The following is a 13,463-nucleotide window of genomic DNA, read 5'->3' as shown; positions in this document are numbered from 1 at the left end:
CTTGTTGTAAGTAGATTTGCACACTAATACTCGCATTAATATTAAGGTGGAAAGGTAGACTTTAATAAACCGTATAGATTTGAAAATAAACATTTGACAAATAGTATACGTCAATATTGGTGTACAGATTAGTCCGCGAATCTATTTATACGTAGACAAGCTCTTAATTTTATTATCCAAATTTTAGAATTTAAAGCATATATATATATATATATATATGTTTGGCTATCTAAAATAAAATACCCAATAATGCTATTAAGTAAGTAAACAAACGTTGATGATGATTACGAAAAAAATAAGTTGATCTTCTTAGGTTCCGTTTGGATTCAAAAAGTATTTCATCACATCTCATCATTACAACTTTATCAAATTTTTACATAAAATATAATAAAAAAATTTAACTTTTTAAATCTCAAAACAATAATAAATTTAAAAATAATATTCTAATAATATTTTTTTAACTTTTATCTTTCATCTAAAATCATCTGATCTCATCTCTGAATTCAATCCAATCCTCAATATTAATTAGCTAATTGTAGTTATCTGAAATTATATTATTATTTATTTGTATATCAGTTTTTTGACACTTTGTTAAAAGCCATGTGGAAATATATAATTTATAAGAGGGAAATGATAGTTATAGTTGTGAGTGTATAAATATCGTGTAATCACTTAAAAAAATAAATAAATATGATATTTACATGTTAATAAATTAATTTTTTTAATATTAGACTCTATTCTTTTTTTAAAAATTACTGTATGACTTTTACCCACTCTATAATTATATATTACTCTTTATAAAAAATAAAAAATAAAATGTCTTTTTTCTTTTGACAAAATCAGTTGGATGCGCATAAGTACCGACCCGATATAGTCAAAGACGTATAGTCTTCGTCTCGTCTCGTCTACAGGAACGGTGTGGTAACTTGGCTAAATTCCATCCACGCGCGAAAATAACTCGTTTGGTTTTATAGATAAGATATAATGAAATAAAATAAAATTAAAATTAAAAAATTAAATAAAATATTATTAAAATATATTTTTTAATATTATTTTTATTTTAAAATTTGAAAAAAATTGAATTGTTTATTTTATTTATATAAAAATTTAAAAAAATTATAATAATAAAATAAGATAAAATGAAATAATGTAAAATAAAACAAAACAACTTCAGTGGATCAAAGTAAATGTTTGACACCCTGTCGTTGACTTTTTTGCTTCAGTGCTGTTAGGTGCCGTTCAGTCGTCAACGGTTCACGTGTCAGTAAAAAAAATTTAATTTATATTTTTATTAGTATATTTAAGTATTTTTAAAAAATATAAAAATATATTAATATATTAATAATCATTTCTTAATTAAAAATATATATATAATTAAATAAATGAAAAATCAAAATCAGAAGTATTATTAATTTTACTTTCACCTAGCATTTATTATTGCAGCTTCCTGTATTGTCTTTTCTTTTTATAATTGTTATTTTCTTGACTTTATGTAAATTGAAAGAGTTCGGAAAGCTTCCGTCTAAAGTTGCACTCTTGAGAATTTGGATACATTGGGGGTTTATTATGCAAATTAAAGATTAGCTTTCGTTTGCTTTTATAAAAAGAATGAATTGAGATTAAAGTTATAAATTAAATAAAATATTATTAAAATATATTTTTTATTTTTTTTTATTTTAAAATTTAAAAAAGTTAAATTATTTATTTTATTTTATATAAAAATTTGATAAAGTTATAATAATTAAATTAGATTATGATAAAATGAGTTGAAAAATTTTGTGAAAATAAACGAGATTACCGTTTATTTGATAATTAAAAAAAAAAAAGATAAATTCTATCAAGTAATTTTTTCATGACTTTTTTATAATCGTGTTCACTATTTTTTTTAAAAGAGTTTGTACGAAATTTACACATTTTAAATTAGTATCAAAGTTGATAAGTATATATTTTTTTTTCTTTTATTTGTTTTTTCAAGTTTCCAAGTGATCAAACATTCACGTGAATTAAAATAAATAATTTAATTTTTTTAAATTTTAAAATAAAAATAATATTATAAAAATATATTCTAATAATATTTTATTCAACTTTTAACTTTTACTTTAATTTATTTGATTTTATGTTTGTTTTACGATACCTCATGTGAAGATTCTACCATCGAAACAAACAGATACAATTTCGGGATGGCTTCAAATCTAGATTCTACCATCCTAACATGACCAATAAGAATCGACTTTGACATGTCTCATCAGTCTCGAAAATTCTTGTTAATTATAAATCTTACTATTATTGATGTATAATTATACTATATGTTAATTGTTTACAGCATTATATTAGTTTACTATCTCCTTACTTTTATACAATCAAAGTTCTAACAACAAGTATTTTAAGATATTTTGTAAATAGTAGTGAGGTATTCTATAAATAATAATGAAAAATTAATGATAGAATATTGAATAGTAGAAAAAAATAGGCAAAAAATAGTAATAAAATAATAAATAGTAGTGAGATGATTGAGTGTGGATGCTACCCGCCCCTCCCCTGCCCCCGCCCACACATGGGCGGGGGATTGATATTTTTCCCAGCACCCCGCCGTTCAACAGGGGGCGGAGGTAAACCCCCATCCGTCCACCCCCCTACTGGGCCTTCGGCCCAGCTCATTTTTCTGGGCCCTAAATGGCCCAAAATCTATTTTAGGCCTAGAATTTAACTAAAAAAATGAAATATATTTAAAAATTAAAAAAATATAAAGTATATACATATATATATATAGATATAACTATTAACTATATACTAAATTTCAACTATTAACTACTAAGCTATTACAAATTACAATTTATAATTATACAAATTAAGACTCTAAGAGAACTAATAAACTTAAACTATTACAATATTACAAACTCCTCTAAAAATATTAAATATTACAAATTGTACTATTAACAATTGTAGCAACATTACACTTAATTGTAAATTAATAATTATAGCTCATAACTTTTCAATTTGATCAATTTGGGATGGTAGCGTGGCACTGTGTAAGAGTGAATTCACTAAGTGGTGAGTTGTGTCGATTATTGTGAGACTGAAAATCAATATCATAAATGTTAATAAGTTATAAAACCTTAAAGGCTGAAATATTAATAAGTTAAAAATAAAAAAATTAGAATTATAAAGTTATAAAATGAAACAAAAATTAAAAAAATTAAAATACAAAATATTAAAAGTACTAACCAAGATGAGATTGAGATTGAGCAATTGGAATTTGAGATGAAAATGAGGCAGATGAGCATAAATCGGTTATTAGGATTGGGCATATGTATAATTGTATATTAAGAATATAAAAGCTAAAATAAAAATAAGCAAAATAATTAGATACTAAAATATGATATAAAATTATAAATACAAAAAATAAATAAAGGACAAATTGTGCAAACCATGGCAATGGTGGGTCCAATACAAAGTCATACTGCATCGAAGGTAGCCGCAGACGTCGTCTCATGTATCACTATAACAATAAAATTTGAAATTAAATTAATGAATACTAATTAAATGAAAATATAAATTAATAAAAAATTAGAAAATGAAATTAAAATAAATACCAGATTCAGGCTGATCACCACCCCCCTCCTTGATGTCGGCCTCCTCATACTCAATAACATCCAGAACATGAATTAGAGATCCTTTTATCCAATTCTGCATGCAAATCAAAGCCTCCACAGTGGTAGGAACTAATGAACTCCGAAATGAATCCAATACACGCCCTCCGGTACTAAAGGCCGATTCTGAGGCTACAGTGCAAACAAGGATGGCCAAAAGACTGCAGGCTATCTCTCCAAGGATGGGATACTTCACGGCATTCACCTTCCACAACTTAATATATTGAAGTCTTGTGAAAATGGTATTACCTCCGTTGCTAAGTATCTGTCTATCTCTGACTGAGCCTCTACATAACTCCGCATTAGGGGGTCTGCTCAAACCTCTCACCTCAGTCCAATCTTTGTCTTTTCCCACTATCGACTTCTTGAACCGGCGTGGGGGTAGGTGTAGGTGCCTCAATATTACCACCCCACAGGACGGTAAAATCATCAAATAATTTACAAAGGGTTTCTCGAACCCTCGCTGCAATAAGCTCCGCCCATGCTTGCCCGTACGCAAGGCTCAATCCAAATACCATGCCATCCACCTTAAACCTCGGGTCAAGGACGACATCTACATATAACAAAATATTAGCCCTAGTAAAATCTCTCCAATACTTGTCATACTTTGACCTCAAAGCCAATGCCATCTCCCGCACCCTATAGTGACCACCCGTGACCATGTAATCTAATTCTTCTTTTATCTTACATATTTGCTGACAGAATTGATGGAATGTAGGGTACCAAGTTTCAGATATAGTCGTGGTGACCTCATAAAATAGCCTCAAAAACTCTGCAAAAATAGATACAATCTCCTACGGATTTCCCCAATCCCCCGTGATCATCAAAATATTTAACATATTGGATGTCTTCATCACCCAATAGTGCAAATGCTAGCTTATATTCTTGGGCCGCCTCCAATATCAAATATGTTGAGTTCCATCGTTTATGCATATCAGTACAAATGCGCTTCTTGGATGTTAGGCCCGCAAACCTTGAAGCAATCTTGAATTTCTCCAACCTCGAAGGAGAAGATCTCATCCATCTCACAACAGTCCGACTCGAGCAATCGAGTCATGAAGATCCCTCAAACCATCAGTAACAATAAGATTCAGAATATGTGTTGCACATCTCACCAGACACTCACGACCCAAGATTGTTTTATTTGCCTCTCTAAGATAAGTCTTGAAATGTCACAATGCGACATCATTAGACGAGGCATTATCAACTGTGACTGTAAGAACTCGGGTCAACCCCCACTCCTTTATTGTGGCCTCTAAGGCCTTTCCAATTGTCTCAGCCTTATGATCGGCGATTTGACAAAATTTTATAATTTTCTTATACAATGTCCAATTACAATCAACAAAATGCATAGTTAAAGATATATAATTAAAATTTTAGACTGATGTCCAAGTATCAGTGATAAGGCAAACAAATTGACCAGCCAATTCACCGCTCAACTTCTCCTTTTTAGACCAAAAATGTTTTTTTACATCCTTTGCCACCGTGTGGCGAGAAGGAATTTTAAACCTTGGTTCCAAGTAACGAGCAAATGCTTGGAACACTTTCCTATCAACAACTTGAAAAGGTAACTCGTCCATATGACCATACGAGCTAAGTGTCTTCTACACTCATCGGGATCATACTTAGTATACCCCCTCAAAGTTGCACCCCCACTAGTTTCATCTGCCATTTTTTTAAGTCCAATTTCTAGCCTAGATTGGCTTTTCTCTTGTAATGATCGTAATATTGGACTTTTTTTACATTGGTCTTCTAAGTGCACATTTAATTGTGAGGTGCCATGTTTCCTATAGTGGCATCCATAGATTTTTTCACAATGGTTACACTTGGTTTGGGGTTATTGTGACCATCTAGTTTGGTGAAATGAGCCCAAACTATAGAAACAGATTTCTGGTTGAACTTGGGGGCAGGGCAAGGTGCTGTAGGGGTAAGTGTTGGGCCATGGGTAGGGGTAGGAGTAGAAGTAGGAGTAGGGGTAGGTGTAGGGGTAAGGGTACCCTGGGCATGGAAAGGAGAGCTCACACTAGAATCTGCTGGCATTTCCATGAACTCAACCAAACGAGAAATCTGAAATTAAAGCAAACATAACAACATGCCAAACAATTACATCCAAGCATTAACATATATATTGGAAGTTGGAAGATGAAACATCAATGATCAAACATCAAACATAACAAAAAAAAAAAATGAAATACCCAATTAAAATGGGTTATACAAGACTACAAGTTGTAAAAAAAATGAAATACCCAATTAAAATGGGTTATACAAGTTCTAAAAAAAATGAAATAGAAATACCCAATTAAAATGGGTTATACAAGTTCTAAAAAAAATGAAATACCCAATTAAAAATTAAAATAGGTTATAAAAGTTGTAAAAATAATTGAAATACCCAATTAATTAGGGTATTTTAGGGTTTTGATTATTTAGGATTTCAATCCAAAACCCTAATATAATTTAGGGTATTTCGAAAAAATTGAAAAAAAAAAAAAGCCAATCACGACAGATTCACACACGAACACAATCAACACACTATACAATCAAGTGAACCACATGCACAATCAAGTCTCCACAGCACACAATTCACAAAATCTCATCATCTATTTCCGATTAAACCTCATCCTTCATCCAATCTTCATTCCATAAAATAAATATCACAACAAATTGTAGTAAATGATGGGTTTCTTACCTTCGGCGACAGAGATGAAGACAGGGAGTCACGGAAGGCTGCGGCGACTGCGAGCGACGGAGCTAGTTGCGAGACACAGAGAGCGAGACGAGTGAGTGACTGAGCGAGTCTGCCAGATGCCAAGACACAAAGGAAGAGAGAGAGAGAGAGAATCAAGTGGGAAGGAGGGTGATCACGGCCGGGGGGGGGGGGGGATCCTAAACAAAAAGGTAACGACGTCGTTTCACCATTGACGAAAAACGATGTCGTTTCGTAAGGGGTATATTTAAAAATATAACCTAGGCATGAAACGACATCGTTTCATGCTTGGGTTATTTTATATATATATATACTTATATATATATAATAACGGGGCGGGGCGGGGCCCCTATCATTTCATGCTTGGGTTATTTTTTTAAATATATATACTTATATATATATATATATAATAACGGGGTGGGGCGGGGCCCCTATCCCGCCCCCACCCCCGCCATGGAGGTCGGATGTGGGCGGGGCCACCCGCCCCCCACATCTGACGAACGGGAGGCTCTGCCCCGTTTACAGGGGGTGGAGCCCGCCCCCCTGCCCACCCCTATGACTGAGAATACCTTGATAATCTAGGCCATGTGATAACTTGATATTATTGAGATCTTGACTAAGGAAGACCTCTCTTCTTGATAAATGAAAGTGACCTGCAGTTAGTGTTTGTTTTCAATAATTTAATAAGATTAAGAATCTTTGCTATTGATAAATATGTAACATGTTAAAGACCAAACCATTGATTCAGAAATCGTAAAACCGATACTAATTTTATTGAACCTTTAACCCTTAAGATCAAAAAATTATATCATGCTTCTGAATCTGACATCCACGGTGACACTTTATCGTCACTAACCCGGTGGTAGTCCTTTCCCTTTTACAAGTTTCACTCATCTATGTGTATTCAATGACTTAACACTATGCTCATACATAGTACCAAGATGTTTTAATCCAGCTTATAAGTCACCCTCTCATACATAGTACCAAGATGTTTTAATCCAGCTTATAAGTCACCCTCTCCGTGACTTGAACTCGTAACATGACTCATGCTCTGATACCAATTGTTAAAGATCCAACCATTGATCTGAAAGCCTTAGGACTGTTGGATATTAATTTGATTAAATATTTAACCCTTAAGATCATAACATACAATAAGTTCAAGTGATAATATTTTATAGAACTTATAATATTAGATTTTTTATTTTTTATTTATCTAATTTATTAATTATTAAATCTTATTAAAAAATATGAACCAAACTCGAGCTTGAGTTCAGCTTACCAAGTCAAACTCGAACAAAAAATAAATAAAAATCTCGAATTCGAGCTCAAACTCAAACTCGAGTATTTTGAGTCAAACTCGACTTGGCTCAATTACAATCCTAGATAAGAGATTTTCCTCAATCATAGTACACGACCTAGATCTATCAAGAACATTTCGACCTATACAGCCTCTTTTCTTGCTTTCAAAGCTGCAGCACATTTGACCAACATGGTAGAGCCAGCAATACACGAGATTGCTTGACATCTCTCCACTTAATGGCTCCACCACATAGGTTGAATACACTCCGAGAATTTTATCTTCTAGAATCCTTATAATTTGAAATTCAAAATTCGTGTATTCAAAAGGTATCAAATCCTCATTATGAGATACTGATATATTCTCATTCATTCTTCTAAAATATATGAGTATTAATTATTTTATTGTTATCCCATGTAGTAGTTAGGGTTTTATTGTTAACCATGAGAATTTAATAACTGATATGTGGCCTTGTACACAATAAGCCTACTACCTCCCTAAATAGGTAGGGAGCATTAATATAATGGAATGAATTTTAAAAAATATATAAATAAGTACCTATAGTAACTACACAACATCTACAATTACAAAAAATAAAAAAAAAATAAAAAACAAAACAAAACAAAAATATCGACTAAAATAATACTAAAAAGTAAATAATTGTAACACTAAGTCACCAACATGCATAAACTAAAAATCTTCCATTGTACAAATATGTTCATTTTCCATTATTGGAAATCAATTGTCCAAAGTACAAATAACTCTCATTCCCATATGCTTGGTCCACTTCAACCCAACTAAAGATTCACGCACTCTCCATACTCCAAATTGCCGATTCCCAAACAAGAATCACGAGTCTTAAGTCATGGCACCTCCGCAAAGAAAAAAACTTGAAAGACAATGCTGAAAGAAAACAATGTTTCTTTAGGCCAAACCAACTTGAATTAAGAAAGATATATAAGAAACTATAATTCACAAACTAACTTGTATCAATATGATTCAGCACTAGTCACTACAACAAATTATGTCTTTTTCTTATGAGTGATTTTGTTGCAATTAGTTAATATTCTTGCCGGAATTGAACTTTTCTAGCCACATCTTGTCGTAGATTACTCCCCGAAAATAAGTGGCAACATATAGTACTTAAACCCATGAGCTTACTTCTGGTTAGAATTACTATTATTTATGGCAGTAGATGATTGTGAGAAATATACATATTCTCCATAGGAAAAGATTACACCAAGGTACTTTTCATCCATAGAAAAGGTTTTTTCTAACTAAACTACTTGCCGAAAATACTTAGTTGTGACAAAAAATTTGGCAGGAAGTTCTCTTTCCTTTGGTACCGGAAAAACTTTTCTTGCCAACTATTTTCGTGGGTAAAAGTTTTTCTCCTGCATGTATATTCCACTAGAAAGACTTTATTGCGGCTAACACATTTGCCGAAAAAGGTCATTTGTTACACTCATTATGGCGGAAAATTCGTTTTTGCCACGTACGTACATGGTTAGTAGAAGTATTTTTTTTTCTACATGCTGAAGAAGCTAGAAAAAGTATTTCTGGAAACACCCAATGCTGTCAAGAATAGTAATTAGCCGTATACAAATATTGCACGGAAAAAAAATTCTTACCAAATATTTGATCAGTAATATTCATTTTTTGCTACAAGCAATTGAGTTACATATTTTCTTCTTCTTTATTGTAGCTTAGTGGGTAAAATGCTTGGCTGAGTATGAACCAAATTGACCTAATAATTATGAGGTCTTCATGCTCTGCCACAAACTAAGTCCCAAGTATTACTTTGGTCAAATGCACAAATAATAATAATCATTATTCTTCTTATGAGGCCCATAAGCCAATTTCTAATTATGCCATGTAATTCAACAGCTTCTATACAGAACTTCTCAACTCTTATAGTTGTAATCATCATATTCCCAAAATTCAGACCAAGTCTACTTCAACCAACATACATATATTAATATTAATGGTGACATTATAGTGACCAACATGTATATACTTACATAAAGTTCATATTCCAAGTTGTAGAGCATTTACGTGGACAACAAGAGTTCCCTTGATTAATTTAAACAACTTGTAAGCAAATACATCTAGTTTAGTAATTTTGAAACACCTTCCTAGATGGAGCATACTTCTTATAAAAGTTGCATGCATGCATGGAGACTTGGTTCATTACTGTAGCTGTGTAGGGGCACTTTGTCTTCATCAATTGGTAACTTTTGATGAAAAGTTTTTATATTAATTGAGCTGCAAAATTGGAAACACAAATGGCAAAGATAAGTGTATGGTCAATCTCTATAAACCTAACTAAGAAATTCCAAACTTGAAAATAATCATCTACTGCTATTGGCCTCGCACAAGGGAAATAATATATATGTATTTAACTCTAAATATAATAAAGAACGTGATACAAGTCTAAAATGATCCATAGAATTTTGCATTTTTACCTATGTATATTACATTTACATAGGGAAATACCTATAGGTTTGGCTGAGTTTTCCTTGAGTTTGATTAGTACTGCAGTTGGCCCCAGTTCTGTTGTTCTTCTAGAAAAGAACAACTGAGCATCAATTACAGCAGAACCTTTATAAAGTACTACACCCATCTCAAAGATCTCTAACAAAACTGCCCCTTGAATAAATGGGATACCTTTACGTTACTCATAATCCACCCATAACTTGCATCAACAACAAATTAAGTATATTAACATTAGAGAACAACAATATGCTCCCCAATGATATACTAGCATCATTTTTGCAATTTCTTGCATAGACAGAAATACAATGTTTTTGTTTGCAAACACAAATATATCCAGGCCTTGTGAGTCTATGCTTTCCTACATTGTGATATAATATCACATAAGTCACACACATGGGAAATATATCATAAGTTGAGAGGGTACAAAAAAGTGAAGTATACCTATACATAAAGCAACTTGTCTTTCTCCCACCTGCATCTTTTGTCATCAAAATTTTTGCCTCAACCTATACAAGTATATAAACACCATGCTAGCCTTAACTAGTAAACCTTGATGGCTATTTTCTTTGACAAACCAAGTCCCCACATCACCAGATTAACCAATATGCTCAACAAAATGATACATACAGCTTGCTAGAAGAATTTTAACTTTTTATTCATCAAAAAGTAGTCTCAAAAGTTCAAAAAACTATATAATAATGTCTACGCATCTCCCAGATCAGTCTCACTATGAGACTGACTCTGGGACTCCAATTTTGTCATATGGGAAAATAGCTTCTTCTCAACATCTAAAAAAGGGGCCCTCATAGCATCCACATCTCTCTTGGAAGCATCAAGTTCGATTTTTAAGCACTTCGCATGATTCTTGTTCTTCTCATTCTCATAGCTAATACGTTGAAACTCCATATTCTTCAACAATGATGGAGATGGTTCTGGTATGACAAAGTGGCCTAAACCTCTCGCATAGCCAGATCAATGTCCTAACACCTCCTTGAACATAGTATTCGCTGCATCATCCATGCTAGCTTCTGATTCTATCTCATTCAACCTTTCAACCATCATATTCTACATTATATCAAGTATTTCAGTATTAGCCATTCACGATTATGTTCTATATAATGTCAAAATACAAAGAAATAAATATTTACTCTCGTAGTTATGCTCAACAATTTCAGTAATAAATCTTTTCTTTTTTGTAGACCAATGCACATTTTTTTAGGCAAATAGTCTTTGCAACCTTGGCTTCAAAGAAAAATATCTTAGCACTTTTTGGGGAACTTTCTTCTACTTATTAGTGTTTGACACCACCTGAGAGTGTTGCAATGAGGGCACTTATCTTTGTTAGAATGTTCCTTCCAAAACAACACATAATTGTTTAAGAAATTATCTGTCTTGCTCTAACTAAACCCAAGGCCACATTCCAAATGATGTGCCTCATTATAAGAATCTAAAAGAAGAGGATCAAGAAATGTAGATTTGAAGAGCTTGATAACCATGCTAAATGATTTTACCCTCCTACCACCAACTGTTTTGATATGAAGCAATTTTACGATAAATGATAGCTGGGAAAACTTCACACATGATGGATAAAGCAGATGTCGTGCATCTTCTAACAATTCAGCCTAATTTGTTTTTTTAGTACAATACCCTTCTGTCTCCCCATCAATAGGTCCTTGAGAATGATTCATATTCGCCCCAGCCCGAATGTCATCCACCATGTCATCCATATCGTCAATATAGTCACCAGAAAAGCTCGTAGATTCACCATCATCTAAGGAATTGAGAATCAAAGGCTCATCCTCTCTAAGAAATATCCAGGCCTTATAAGAAGGATCAATCTCTATAATAAACAAATGATCATCGACCATATTTATTGGTCAGAAGAAGATATTGCAACATCTGCGACACATTCATTGGACCCAAATCTATCTTCAATATGAATCCATATTTTGTCCATCTGAACATCGATGCCATAAAAGGTGTGAATTTGGCACTCATTTGATAAAGGAGAAAAAATTCCAAAACAAACACCATGGCTCAAGACGTGCTTTGATAAGGAAAAAAGTACACAGTTTAGTTGACATTTTACGTGATTAGGCGAAAGTGCTAGTCAACTTTAAATGCAAAATCTCAATCATTCAGGAGTAATTGAGTAAAGTTGGATAGATGGCCTAAACTAGTAAAACATAAATGTATATTCACATCTCCGCAACGTGGTTTCGAACAGTAACTGAAGCACCCGAATTGATAAAAATATATTCTACCAACTAGGTATCTTTGTATATGATTTTTTTCTTTGCTGCTCAAAGAATCAATACTCTATGCATAGAAGTATTCAATTATAACCAATGATTATAATAGAATATGATACCTAGTCAGGCTTTGTTTCAAAAGATGACTCCAAATGTGACATAAAGGCAGCTATTGACATCAGGACCTCGAGAGTTTTACTGAAAATATTGTTCAAGACCAGCAAAAAATTTAAGTAACAATACACTAAAAATAGGGGCAGATGGTTTTCATTCCGACTTAAATTATAGGGGCATATGGTTTTCATTCGAACATAAATTATAGGAGATGAATTCTAGGAGATATCTAACAATATGCTCAATTTCTAACACATTAATTATAGCCTTGCTACAACATGAAGTCAGACTGTCGCATTTAAGGTATATATTGTTCTAGAAACTTGAAAATATTGAGTTGTGAAAATTAAATAAGTTTAAAGAAATAATTTAGGAAAATTATTTAACACTTGAGAGAGCGAGAGAGAGAGAGAGAGAGAGAGAGAGAGAGAGAGAGAGAGAGAGAGAGAGAGAGAGGTCAGACATGGCTTTGAATTTGATTCTCCATTTTACATGTCATATTTTAGGGTCAGCAGATGATACAATGGAGAACTCATGTAACCCTACTGTTGGGCACCCAAATGAAGGAGTCGTGCAAGGAGATCATGTCAAATGCTTCTAGGTCCCTAGTGGAGGATAGGGTGGGAAGGAAATACACCTAGCTTCAGTGTTCCAAGTGACTCTGCACTACCCTCGATACAACAAGGCACGTTTCTGTTTCATGAAAAATATGAAGGGACCAGAAGATCCACTAGTTGATGGTTTTCATTGATGCCAATCTCATACCTATAGTGGTTTTGTAGTATTTTATAACATTTGATTGGGGATCAGATATTAATGAGACAATGCATTTTCACTAAATCATGTTCCCAGCCCCCAGCTCCCAAGAAAACCCAAAAAGAACCACATTTCAAGTTAGTCAATTCAACTACATGGATGGAATTTTCACATCTTGGTTTTAAGAAACTGAC

Source organism: Juglans microcarpa x Juglans regia, chromosome 1D, assembly GCF_004785595.1.
Source record: "Juglans microcarpa x Juglans regia isolate MS1-56 chromosome 1D, Jm3101_v1.0, whole genome shotgun sequence".
Classification (NCBI taxonomy): Eukaryota; Viridiplantae; Streptophyta; class Magnoliopsida; order Fagales; family Juglandaceae; genus Juglans; species Juglans microcarpa x Juglans regia.
Note: the sequence above shows the minus strand (reverse complement) of the source record.